This window comes from Typopeltis vanoorti, chromosome 7 (genome assembly GCF_054136105.1).
Source record: "Typopeltis vanoorti isolate ZY-2024b chromosome 7, IOZ_Tvanoo_1.0, whole genome shotgun sequence".
NCBI classification, from domain to species: domain Eukaryota; kingdom Metazoa; phylum Arthropoda; class Arachnida; order Uropygi; family Thelyphonidae; genus Typopeltis; species Typopeltis vanoorti.
Window position 1 is genome coordinate 157,153,278 of NC_143555.1, and position 13,022 is coordinate 157,166,299.

A 13,022-nucleotide genomic window follows, 5' to 3' on the forward strand; every position below is an offset into this window, starting at 1 on the left:
GTTCGGGAGCCCCTTTCGTAGGATAAGGGGGACGACGACGTTTCGACAGAGAAGAGAGAGCGAAATTAACTCGATCGTCCCGAAGTCCATCTAAAAGCTGTCTTCGGGTCTTCGGCTTCCACGCGGATTCACAAACGAGAGACATTTCGTAGGCGATTGACGCCATCGATGCGATGAACCCACTTTTCGTTGCTTTTATTAAGCCACTGAATCTCGTTTGGTTCCTGATGCGACCTTCCGTTCACTCGGCCGGTTCCTGTTGGAAGGTCCGGTGCATTAACGAAAGAAAGATGAACTCTCGATCCAGGAAGCATTTCCTTTTGCAGAGAGAATGAAGAAGGGATCTGCTGACGGAAACACCGAAGAAAAAGAAGAAGACAGATGAGTGGGATGTTGGGAGGAAGGGAACGCAGGGTGAGGATGCGAAGCCAGTTGGATGTGGGAAAAAGAAAACGAGGGGAGGGGAGTGCTAACAGCTAGAGAAACGAGTCAATCCGAATCTCGTGATTTACGAACTTTTCCTGTAGGAAGTCGTCGGCAATAAGTCAATCTGACACGCGATTCTTCGAGAAAGGTCATTGAATCCACCCCCTTTCTTTCTTTTCGTTTACTTCATTTCGGTGCCCCAGAAGTGAACGAGACTCGTCTCGCGACATCTGCACGAGTGCAGTCCGATTGGGTTTCCCAGCCCCTCCCCCAGGGGTCTAATCTTTCGCAGCCCTGTATCATTTATTACGAGTCCCTCGGTGGTGTCACCGATCCACAAGTCGGACTAATTTTGCACGCGGGAGGAAACAGACACTCGCAAATGTCCTCCAAGCAAGAATCCCCCCCCCCCCATTTCTGCGTTCTTCAATTCGACCTTCTTTTTTGTGGATTTATTTTTCCTTCTTTCTGTCAGCGGAGGGGGGGGGAGAGATGGTGAAACGTCAGTCCCTCAACTTCTGTTCTGTCCCTCGACTCGGAACAGAACCCACTTTATTATTTTTTTCTTCTCCTGTGGTTCCCCGAAGAAGGGGGTGGGGTTGAGGGATTACTTTCGTAATGTTTCATTCGTGGGATTTTGCTCTTTGTGCGCCTCCCTGCGTCATCCGAGGCGATGCGAATTGTTCTCGGGCTGGGAACCACCTTCGTTTTAATCTGAAATTCGAGAACAGACCGGAACCGGAAGTCGACTCGGGATAAATGGGTTACTCGAATAGAGGTCACCAAGTGTGAGAACATCGAAAAGAGGAATTCGCCGCGACAAGATTGCGGTCCTAATTTCACCCTCGAAGAATTAACAACCCTCCCGTGAGAAGACCCCCCCCCATCCCTTCTTCTCTCATCCCACTTTCATCCGAAGTTATGCAAATGAAATGAATCGCGATGTCCGAAGACGAGGAACGCTACGGTAAATTAAGTTAAGGAAACAGGTGGCTCGGACACACCTGCCGATTTGGAGGACATCCGTGTCCCCTCCCCCCCCTACATTGCGAATCCAAGGACAGAGTGAGGAGATTGTTGATCAAATATTTATTGCTATTGTTTGAAAATGCTGTACAGTTCCCGTAGAGGGCGCTGCACACACACACACACACACACGCTGTCTAGTTTGTATGCAGTGGTTTTCGTCTAAAAATCGACTGGTGTTTCTCATGCATCCGACATGTCTGCCCATCACTCCGTGCCAAGCAAAAACCAAATCTTTCTTTTCTGCGCAGGCGTCATAAAGAATAAAGGAAAAAGAAAACCTGCCAGCAGTTGATCCAGTTAAACAGTAATATTGAAACTTTCTCAAGAATGTCTTGGCTGAGATGTTTCTTGAACAGGGTTTATGTGGAGACCCACACTCCCAGTTGGAGATCCAGTGCGACATCTTTGGTTAAGGGATGTTCCTTTCAGTGTTTTGTGCACCTCCTACATCGAAACACGAATCTCTTCACCTTAAACTACCACTCTCAGCGTTGTTTTTAACTTCAGCACCTGAATCCTAGTGGTCCGTGCTAAAACGTTTCCATTTTGGATGGTAACAGCACGCCGTGGCGACTCTAGGGGTCTCCTGGCGCCCCGATACAATTACAATTTGCGCGTCCACATTTAATAAACGCTAATATTAAAATGTGTTTTTATTTTATTTTTTTCTGCTCACTTCAGCTCCCCTTGAAAAAGGCTCCCCGTACGCGACGCATAGCCTGCTTACCGGTTAAGCCGGCACTGACAGCAAGTATATTGCAAGCGGCTCCTACGAGCCACCGACTCTCTTATCCGACTATCTGCAGCCTCTCCTGTAGCAAGCGGAGGGACCGCTTATAAAAGTCGACCAAAGTAGATGGTAATTTTTAAATTAATAATAAGAATGCCAAAGAAGTGTTTGTCATCTTTCAGGGACTACACAAGCAATCCACGGTGAGTATCGAGGCTCGACTGTCGCCTGCTGTCAAGAGAGCGTTTTAATATTCCAATGTGGACTTTGCGTTGGCCACTCTAAGCCGAGCAGTTCCATTTCCTCAACACCATTAACAGGGGTCATTACGACGTCAATACCGAACCGCACTGTTTCCAGAGAACCACCACAACGCACACAATCCAGAAATAGAATTTCGGTGTTTCTCTTTTGCTGACTGACCCTTGGATATGCAGAAGATTTCTGGTAGTGTCAGAGATTTTGGTTGGACTAGACGACAAAGGACCACCGAGGAACATTTGAGTCATTCAGTTAGAATGACCCCAAAATGTCTTCGTTGATTTTCAAGGCTTGTCCTGAAGGGGGAATTGTTGGCTAGAAGATCTCTGCTTAAGAGGAGTATCGGGATCCATATGAGAGTTAATACTGAGGGCCGTCGGGTGAAAAAGATTTCGCTGGTGGTGACCTTTTGGACGGTAGTTGGGTGACTGACTTTAAAATATTTCCGGATGGATTTCCTTTCAAACCGCAGGACAGATGTCGGACAGCGGGGTTAATTTTGGAGCACAAATTGTGAGCACATTGGGATGATATCATTAAGACAGAAAACACGTCAGTGATCGAAGCTGTTCAGGGTTAGCCTGGGGTTCTAGTAAAAGACCAAAAGAGATATTCCTGGTCTGGTGGGAAGGTTTGGAGGCCAATCTTATCTTCGGTTATTATCGTGTATTAATATCTGAATATGTGTGTGGTGTATGTGTGTGTGTGTGTGAGAGAGAGAGAGAGAGAGAGAGAAGATATACCTGATATCCGTGGCACGGAACCAGAAATTGACTGATGGTGGTAGAACAAAGGCTTGGGTGCTGGTCAGGGATTTGGAATGGAATAGAGGATAAAGGACCCTAGCGAGAATTATTTGAGTTGTTCAGTTATAGCAGGGCGTTAAGGATTAGGAGCCGATCCTGGAAGTGCCAAAGGACGAGAGACTGGGAGGAGTTGGCTAAAGAAAGAGCTGCAGAAAAAAGAAATTTGGAGAAGGCCTCGTCCGCAAAACAAGAGATCTGCTGACATTTGTAGTATGTTTGGAAGAAAGCTGGTTATTAGAGATATTGAGAAGATGGTGAGGATCACCTTGGGGATAGTTGGACGATGAAGCGATTGTTAAGCGTGCATTTCTTTAGCTTGATAGGGGAATTAGAGAAGGGAAGTCATATTGAGGTTTGGAAATTTAAGTCATCAAAGAAGAAGACCTCACTGTTTGGTTGGATCAAGTTAGGCTCCAGAGATTTAAAAAAAAAAAAAAAAAACTAAAGGATAAAGGATGTGAGTGAGTGATGAAGATAACGAAGGATGTATTAGAATGGCCTGAAAATGTTGAGGTAGAGCAGACTAGGAAATTTACATAATTAAGGAAAGGAATTGGCGAAGTGTTTGCTGCGATTCCCTTCTAAGAGGAGGGGGGGGGGATGGTCATCCTCGTTTCCATGGCTACCGAAGGCCGGGCCTCGTTTTCAGAAGGGAGAGGAGTGTCGAAAGAAACCTCGTTTAGGATTCTCTTCGTCGTGCGAGGGGGGGGGGGAGAAGAGGGCGTTGGAGGGGAATGCGGGGTAGCAACATCCGTAATGCCCTCTGCCGCGTGCCAGTCCTGTATGCTCCAGTTTTGAAGGTTGTGCACAAGGACGTCTCTCTTCGAGCGTTATGTAAATCGCCGTCCACACCTGCGGCATCTCTCCGAACACCCCAATAAACGAAGAATGACAGCTGGCAGGTGTCTCTCTAATACAATGTAGCGCGTGCAACACTCGTGCCAGACAGACGCCACTTGTGTGTGTTTTGGCACACTTCCAACAACACGGCGACATTCGGCCTTAAACCCCGTAAATACGATCGACCGGCCAAGATGCAGCCGATCCCTGCTACTGTGCCGCGTCCGATTCTTTCCTGTTCTGCGCGGAAAGAGACGTTTCTGGTTTGTTGTTTATCGTCCCACCATCTACATCGCACCCACCTGAAACCCTTTTCTCGTTCAACTCTTCCTTCTCGCCGCAGCCCAACTGTCAGAGTTCACTCATACTCAGCGCAGTTCCGAGAACCATAAAGCACCGCTATTATTATTATTATTAATCATTCAGCTGCAAAATCTGTTGATAATTACAGCAGAGACCTTCCAATACTCTTCATACGCATCGTCTCATCCACGAACCCTACTTTCTGTGGGGTGTGTGCGTGTGTGCGTGCGCGCGCTTATGCTAAACAACGGCTTGTTGAAAAGCCATCGAAATCATTACAAAGAATTCAGATAATCCATCGCAAGATTTCAGGGTGGATGTCGCTTGTTTATCGGTGAACAGTCCACCCCAGGGTTTGACTGAAAAAGTTCTTTGTGGAAGAGCAGTTCCCGTAACACTTTAACGATGATTGCGAAAGACGAGGTTTCACCCGACTCTCTCTTCACCGCACACTTTATTGAAAATCTGCTTCCACAGCAGAAATACTCCGGTTGTAGCGAAACACAAAGTTTATTGGGAATGAAACTGAAGGGAATTCGTGGGATGCGCTCTGGGCTAGTTTAAGGACGATTTCTCGTTTAGATCGCGAACAAATAAGCAGACGCTGAGGCAGATTTCTGCAGCTGAATTGCCATGTTCTCCGAAGTTCTGTGCTTCGACCAGGATTGTTTATGACTCGCGATTACCAAGCACGCCTTTTGCAGAGAGCAGACTGAAATGCGAAATATGGCGAATACAGATTTGAAAATGGCGACAAACTGGCTCCGCCTTAACAAACTTACTCTCGGTACTCAAAACATCAAAACCTGCGAAATGAGAACTGCATCCATCAGCGACCTCCGTGCGTAACCGAACCTGTAAAAGTGACTTACACCGACAAAAAAAAGCTAAAACTTATTTAAGATTAAAATTCGACAGTCGCCGAAACTGAAACTCGCATCCCAACAAGCTAAGATTTGTGATTTGGGAAATTTTAACTTTCTTTCTTCTTGGCCGAGTCTCTGCTATCCTGCCGAGCGGCTGCGGGATCGAATCCAATCCGTTTGTGATCGTCTCGCTAACTCTCTGTGGAAAGGGCACCCGCCACTTCTAGCAGACGGCTTCGCTCCCAAACCCCACGAGGGTCTGGAGTGACGCCACGCGTGAATCCAAGAGAGTACCGAGCTAATCCCACCACTCCGATATCCTAATTCCTTTACGGAATAAGCACGGAGACAGCGCAGCGAGTACCCCGTTCAATCTAACTCTGGCACACCATCGAATCTCGAAGTCACGCATATTTTTTTAAATTTAATTTTTGGGAAGATGTTTGCTTCTGCTCGAAATATAAAATCTCAAAGCGCGAAAACAAATGGCTGACTCTGTCTTAAATGCGAATCGAAACATTCGGAAATGTGAGTTCTTGCATTTCTGTAAGAAGTTTGTTCAGAATGAAGCGAAGAATTAACCGACGCAAAACCGTCAGCTCGTGATGTGCCGTCTCTTATTCGGCATAGAACACATCGGATGTGCTACTGTTAATTGCCGATGTGTTTATGCACTGCGCGGTGTATTACGTTCTGTATGCTGATTCTCGTGTATTATACTTGTAACCCGGATGTATAAGCCAAGGGCATCGGCTCTTGGCTTATACACGTGAAGTCTTGGGTGGAATAATTTTGAATATTTTTATAAATCTAATGTGCGGAAATCAACATTCAAAGGAAGGACTTTTTTTTGTTGTTTTGAAAATACGAAATCTACAAACACCGTCCAATGCAAACAAACGCGATTCTCGAACGTAATCAACACTCCATGTCCTTGCATCTGCAACTCGAATCCCACCTTCTTTCCAAGTCGCATCGACTTAAATTTGTCCACATTTAACTTTCTCTTTTTGTCTAGTTGTTCAATCTTTCTTTCTTTCTTTTTTTAAATAAGCTTTGAGCATTTCCGAATTTGGAACAGAATCACAACGAAAGAGCTCAACCCAGAATTCGGATGTCGACTTTTATTATTTTCGGAAACAGTTCTGCCGAGTCGAACCGGACTTTAAGGCAGGATGAGGAGGAGGAGCAGGAAAGCCAAAGAAGGAGCGAAGGTAGCTCCGTGTGGAGACAGAGAGAGACGATGCGTTTGAGAAGCGGAGCCAACACGGTTGTTATCCAGCAGTCCCCTTTTAGTTGGCGGATCCCTTAAAATCCGAGGGCGAAAGTTTACAATAAAGTGAAAAACAGTTTGGTGCGTTTTTGGCGGCCTTTCGCTCGCTGTTTCCATGGGTACCCGACAAAAAGAGAAAGCGAATCGATGGACAGGGAGGGGGGGCGGACTGTCCTACACACACACACACACACAGCTGTCACCACCTGCATCATCAGGTGGCTCGATAGGGATCTCCACTGTTGAAGGTCACGCGTTGCGTGCTGGCCGAGTGTCCTCCCTCCTTGCACTTTCCTCGACTGAAGGCAATCCAGAAAGAAAGAAAGAAATATTCATTCATTCATGAAGCGGTGCATCTTGAATGGATGTCGCTAATTGTCGCTCACTAGGGGGGGAAGGTCACTTCGCAGAAGAATCGTGAATGAAACGATAATTTACCCAACGACCTGACACTTCGAACAGCCGCCCGAGGGCTCTTGTGACGCGCCACTACTCTGTGGAGAAGAAACCGTCCCTTTACGGATGGGACGTTTTCTTCTCCCCCTTATCGTCTTCGAGAATCGGACTGAAATTCGTAAAGACAAATAAATGTGTGTGTGTGGGGGGATTCTCTGAGAGGCAACTCAATCTCTCTCACGCGCACGCAATGCAAAACTAAGAAGCCGAAGCAGCCCCGTTTAAGAACGATTTTTGGTTCCAAATATTTCTAAAAATAATCGCGACGCTGTTTTGTCCCAATTCCGTCGAAATTTCGACATTTCTCTGTCGCGTTCTGTTCTCTGAACGCACCTTGAGGAAATACGACCGCTGAAAACACTGCGGCGAAGGTCGGATCTTGCGTGCGACCTTTCGCCGTGTTCCAACTTCCTGATCATTTATCTCCAGCGTTCTCCCAAAACGCTTCTTTCTTTACGGTCCGTTCCAGATCTGCCTCGGGTGGTAACCCGCTAATCTAACAGATCTTCAGCAGCAGCTCTTTCTTGCGTATTCGCCCGAGGCCTGCAGCGGGACGACAAGTTGGCCTTCGGAGCACTTTCTTGCAGTGGACGAGGCTTGCGTAAGTACACACACACGAAATTTCTGTTCGCAGGCGTGTTTACATACAAAAACCCGTTTAAACTTTCACTTTCTTTTGTGCCTGAGTTCGTCTTCTTAATCTGTTTTTCATGTCTGTATTAGCACTGATTACCGTTTTTGCTTTGTCTGCCCAGTTTTGTTTCCATTTCATATTTCCAATTCATTTCAGAAAATGTTCCACATCACGTGTAATCTAATATTTTGATCTCGCGTGCATGTCTTAACAGAATGCGCATTTCTCGTAAAGAAAAGTTCATGCCCACTTGTCTGTGTGCAGGCCTTCGAACCTTTAAATTGACATTTGAGAATACTTTTTTTTTTATTTTTAATATCGTGCTAACAGACGCCTCTTCTATGTTGTCTTTCATAAGTAGCGAAATGGTTTTTATAGAGGGCGCCACGTTCACGCCTGTTCTGCAGGCATTTTGGTTGTGAAGTGAGATGCGAAATTAGATCTTCGCGAACAGCCAATGAATCGGTGCTGGGAAATTTCAGAAATGTATCGCAGGGCGGCGCTGTACACATGTTTGGGTATTTCATTGCAAACACTTCCAGCTGGACCGGGAATCTCAACATCGCCACTCCGTTGAAAGATCATGAATAAAAGGGTGCACCTCAGCGTCCAACAGTCTACGAAAATTCAAAATTATGGCGAAGGCATTTCCGAAAGAATACGGCTTTACGTGACGAGGGCGTTCGCGAAAAAAAAGTACACCAGATGGCGTTTTTTATATTGCGGCATAAACACGCATTCGAGCGGAGAATCCCCTCGTTTTTGATCATTTCAAGGAATTATCTTCCTGATGGAGACGATTTCCGAACTACAATGCCGAGGGAGCTGCTATTATTTTAACCTTCCGCCAGTTGACCCAAGGCCGCTCTGTGTGCTACCTCCCCTTTGGAAGAAAAGGCCTGGGTTCGAATCCCGTCTAGGGCGAGAAGAATGTTTGCAGCTTTGCAGTTGAAGCTGAGTGAGCGGGTCTGTCGCACAGGGGGAGTGATTTTTCCTTCAGTTTTTTAATCCTCCAAACAGGAAAATCGGCATGAAGAACACACGCACTTTGCAGACGCAATGCACTGTGGCCTCTTAGCGTTTGGTTTCTTTAGTTAGAATTCCAAACCAACCAAACACTAACTGTCAGTTACTTTCAAACAAGTATTCTGGGATTGTTTTTTGAGGAGAAAACTGGAGTACCCGGGGAACAGTTGAGCGATAAAGTAGCGAACGTCGTTATGGTAACAAAAAAAAAAAAAAAAAAAAAATCCGATTCCTCAGTTGCCAATCTGGAATGAGATGGCTTTTGCTTTTCTTCAAATTCATAGCGTCTCCTCTGCATTCCTCTCATCCATTTATCTTTTCTTTTCTTTTCTTCTCTCCTTTATACAAATATGCAACAAAAACCAAATTAAGATGTTCGACGTATAATTTCTCTGATGAAATCAGTTTTCACCTTTTTCGTCCACACGAACTGTCCTTATGACGCTAACCGTTTGTTCATCGAAACATTATCAGAAAGAGCAGCATTTAAACAGCTACAAGAAGAAGTTTCCTCATTCATGTTCTGCTTGGAAGATATTCCAACGTCATCCACTCGGTAGTCATTTCAAAAGCGACTTGCAATGGTTGGATGGCTGCTTGGGCGATTTGGAATTTGAGTCCTGCTTGGAAGTGCGATTTCGATTTCCACGTTCACCGGCCGAGCATCTGTCAGACATTAGATACGGGGGGGGGGGGGAAGAGCCACACAGCGGATTTAAGCAGCCTAAACATATCTCCGTCAGACAAAGAAGATCTCCAATGGCGATTCCAAGAGCGCTATCAGACTTGGCAACGTAAACCTACCGTGTTGGGGTGGGGGGGGGACAGAAAAACGCCTTCCATTCGTTTATTGTGCTGGGAAATGTACGACTTGCGTATGAAATTGCGCCGATGAAACGCCAATCGCTTCCCACAGAATTTTAGGATTTTTTCTTCTTCTCTCAAGCCTCGCACAGCAAAGAGGTCGCATTTAAAAGTACGAACGCCTCCTCCCGATGATGACGGGCGGAGGCTTATCAAACGTCTTCCGGAATCCAAGTGGAGGAGTATGCAGTCGAAGGATTTGAAGTCTCCGCTGAGATAAAATTCGGAAGATTTGAAGGAGGAATCAGTGAAGAGGCAACTGAATCCACGCGCTTTCTCTGATCCAAACAGGTGTCGATTAATTTTTTATTTAATTTTAATCCCCACGGAACTGCTTGTTGCACTTAAAAACTGAAATTGTTAATTTGAATTGAATTGAATTTGATTCTATTTTTATATTTGGAAGAGTACGAGGGTGGTCTGAAACATTCTCGGCATAACAATGACAAAACGAATTTATAATTTCCAAATTATTTTTATCTTTCAACATAATTCCGTTCAAGACTAATACATTTATTCCAGCGATGCTCCAGCGACATTATCCCGTCCCTGTAGTGGTGCTCAGTAAGATCTACAAAATACCCTCTACAGCAACAATCACCTCTTGATTCGAAAAAATACGCTGACCAGCGAGGAAGAGTTTCAGTTTTGGGAAGAGATAGAAGTCAAAGGGAGCCAAATCTAGGGAATAGGGTAGAAGTTCCAACATTCATAGTGCAGTTCCTTTAATTTTCCCATTGCCAAAACACCTTTGTGGGCAGGTGCATTGTCCTGATGAAAGATGATTTTTTTCTTCTGCAAACTGGATCTTTTCTCACGAATTTTTTCATTTAGTCTGGCTAAAAGATCGGAATAATATTCCCCAGTTATTGTTTTGCCCTTTTCAAGGTAATTAATAAACAAAATACCTTTAGCATCCCAAAACACCGATGCCATGAACTTGTCTTCTTTGGCGCTGAAAAACCGGCTTCTGTCCACTGTTTTGATTGCTGTTTGGATTTTGGCGTGTAATGGTGAAGCCAATTCTCATCCATAGAAATAAATTGATGCAAAAAATCAGTTTTGTTCTTGTTAAATCGCTCCAAGCGCTGATCAGAGATTTTCATGCGAGTGCGTTTTGGATCTGCTGTGAGCAAGTGCGGCACCCATCTTGCGCAAAGCTTTTTCATTTGGAGTTCTTCATGCAAAATATATCCTACACGTTCTTTTGAAATGCCTATAGGCTCAGCAATTTCAGGCACTTTGACTTGTTGGTCATCCAATACCATATCGTGCACTTGATCAATGATTTCTGGTGTTGTTACACTCTTTGGACGTCCTTCACGTGGATCATCTCCAAGGCTGGTACGGCCACGTGTAAACTCGGCAGCCCATTTCTTAATTGTCGAAAACGAAGGAGAAGAGTGCCCGTAAACTTTTATGAACTTCGAATGAATTTCTTTTGCCATTAAACCTTCTTTTAGAAAGAATTTTATAACCGCTCGATGCTCAATTTCATCCATTTGAAGGGATACAGAAAAAAAATCTTGCCGAAAGCGTAACCATTTATGGTCGAGGCCGAGAACTTTCCAGACCACCCGTATTTATGAAGAGCTTTCATTAGAAAAGAGGAGTAACACCGAAAACAATTCGAATTAAAGAGAGAAAAACTGCATATGATGCGGGTGGATGTTGACAAACAAACACTGACGACACTTGAATGAAGCGCGGATTAGAAAGTCCAAAATTTGGCGAAAGTTATTACGTTACTTCAAGAATACGCATGCTCGTCAGGTGTCGCTGCTGTAGTGATCAGCGACAGGATTGAGCTATTAAAAACATTTCATCGTCATCCCTTTGTTACCGAAAACGACGGGCCTCCGTCCTTGGGTTCAATCTGGGACCGGCTGGTCCGTGTGGTGGGCAAGCAGAACCCCCCCCCCTGCTGCTTCCCACCCACACGCGGATTCCTGGCGGATTTTATCGACAACATCCAGCAGTCACGATCGGCGCGTTGTCGTTCCCCGAGGAGAGGCAGCGAGTGATCGAGGGGAGGGTGGGCTTTAATCTCGCGTCAAAAAATCAGCGCTAGCGGCACACACCAGCCGCAGATGTGTGGGAATTTGGGGCAGCACGTGCAAGGTTCGACTTCCATCAGGCTCGCTGTCGATTCTGAGCAGAGAAGAGGACGTCACCTTCGCAGCTGGTGAAGCACATTCCCACCCGTTAAGACGTTTCTCTCCTCCCCACTGCAATCAGGGGCCCCGCACGTCAGCGCACTTCGCACCTGCAGTCTAACGAAGAGATCGGAACATCGCGATGAATGAGGATGGACAGCTCGAATAAAAAAAAAAGAAATCAAAAGGGACACCAGAGACCCCCCCCCCCCCTGTGCCTGGGATCGAGCACAACGCGGCGAGTACAAACCCCTTAACATCGAGCACTTTAACTGCAGTGGAGCACGCGAATTCGGAGACACCGACAACTGCGGTGACCACATCCAGTCGCAGCTCTCATCCCTTCCCCTTTCGAAGTGTCGAAATCGGAGGACATTTCGAGGATGCGTTGGATCTCATGGCAGCTTCGGTCGGGTTGCTTGGAATTGCGGCCGAAGCAACCAACTCTGCAAAGTCTGAATGTATTACGTCTCTTAACTGTGTGCGTGCTCCCACCACATCTTCTACGTGGTGAAAATACAGAGTTTCGGGAGAACAATCCCGCCACCTCCGCTTGAGACTTATCTAACGACATCAAAAAGGAACTTGCAAATTCGAGGAACTTCAATGTTTGCTCCTCCTTGAGGAAAACGCTTTTTTTTTGGAGGAGGAGCTTCATTTCCAGTAAGTCCGTAGAAAGTCTCCCAAGCACGGACCTGCGGTGTGCATTAATTAGAAAGACGCGCCCCCTAGCGGATCTCTACCAGTTGCTGGTGGGCGGCGAGAGAGAAAGAGATGCGTGACTTCGTGACCTGGATGAGTTTCCATATTTTCCCACCGAACATTCAAGGACGGAGAAGGCGGCGTGCATCACGCGCTGCATCTTGAACTACCGCCCTCTGCCGGTCAGAAGGTGATGTAATCTAATTAAAGCCCAAACGCCTTCCGTGTGGAGAGCTGCGCGTGAAATTCAATTTCTTGCGGGGAGAGGGCACCGATGGGCATCCGGATAACGACGCCACCTCCGCAGCTCGATCTCGTCCCATCCCAGCAGAGGCGCCCCGCCCAGAAGACGTCTCGAGAGAGAGAGAGAGAGATCCCTTCGGCCTTCATTTCGAGGCAGAGAAGGCGAAAACGAAAAAAAAAAAAAGAAAAAAGGAAGCTTCAAGTGACTCACGGAAACAGCGGGAGAGTTCTGCTGCTCAAGCTGCTGACTCATCAAGACACGGGCTTAGAATCCTCTCGTGCAGCAATACGGACGCGGACAAGCCTCTGGATGGATCAAACAGAAGTCGAAGAGTGTGTCCATGTGGTCGTAGGCGAAGGGGTGAGTTTTTGCCCGGCAAATTCAGCGTTTGTTTCGGGGGTCCATC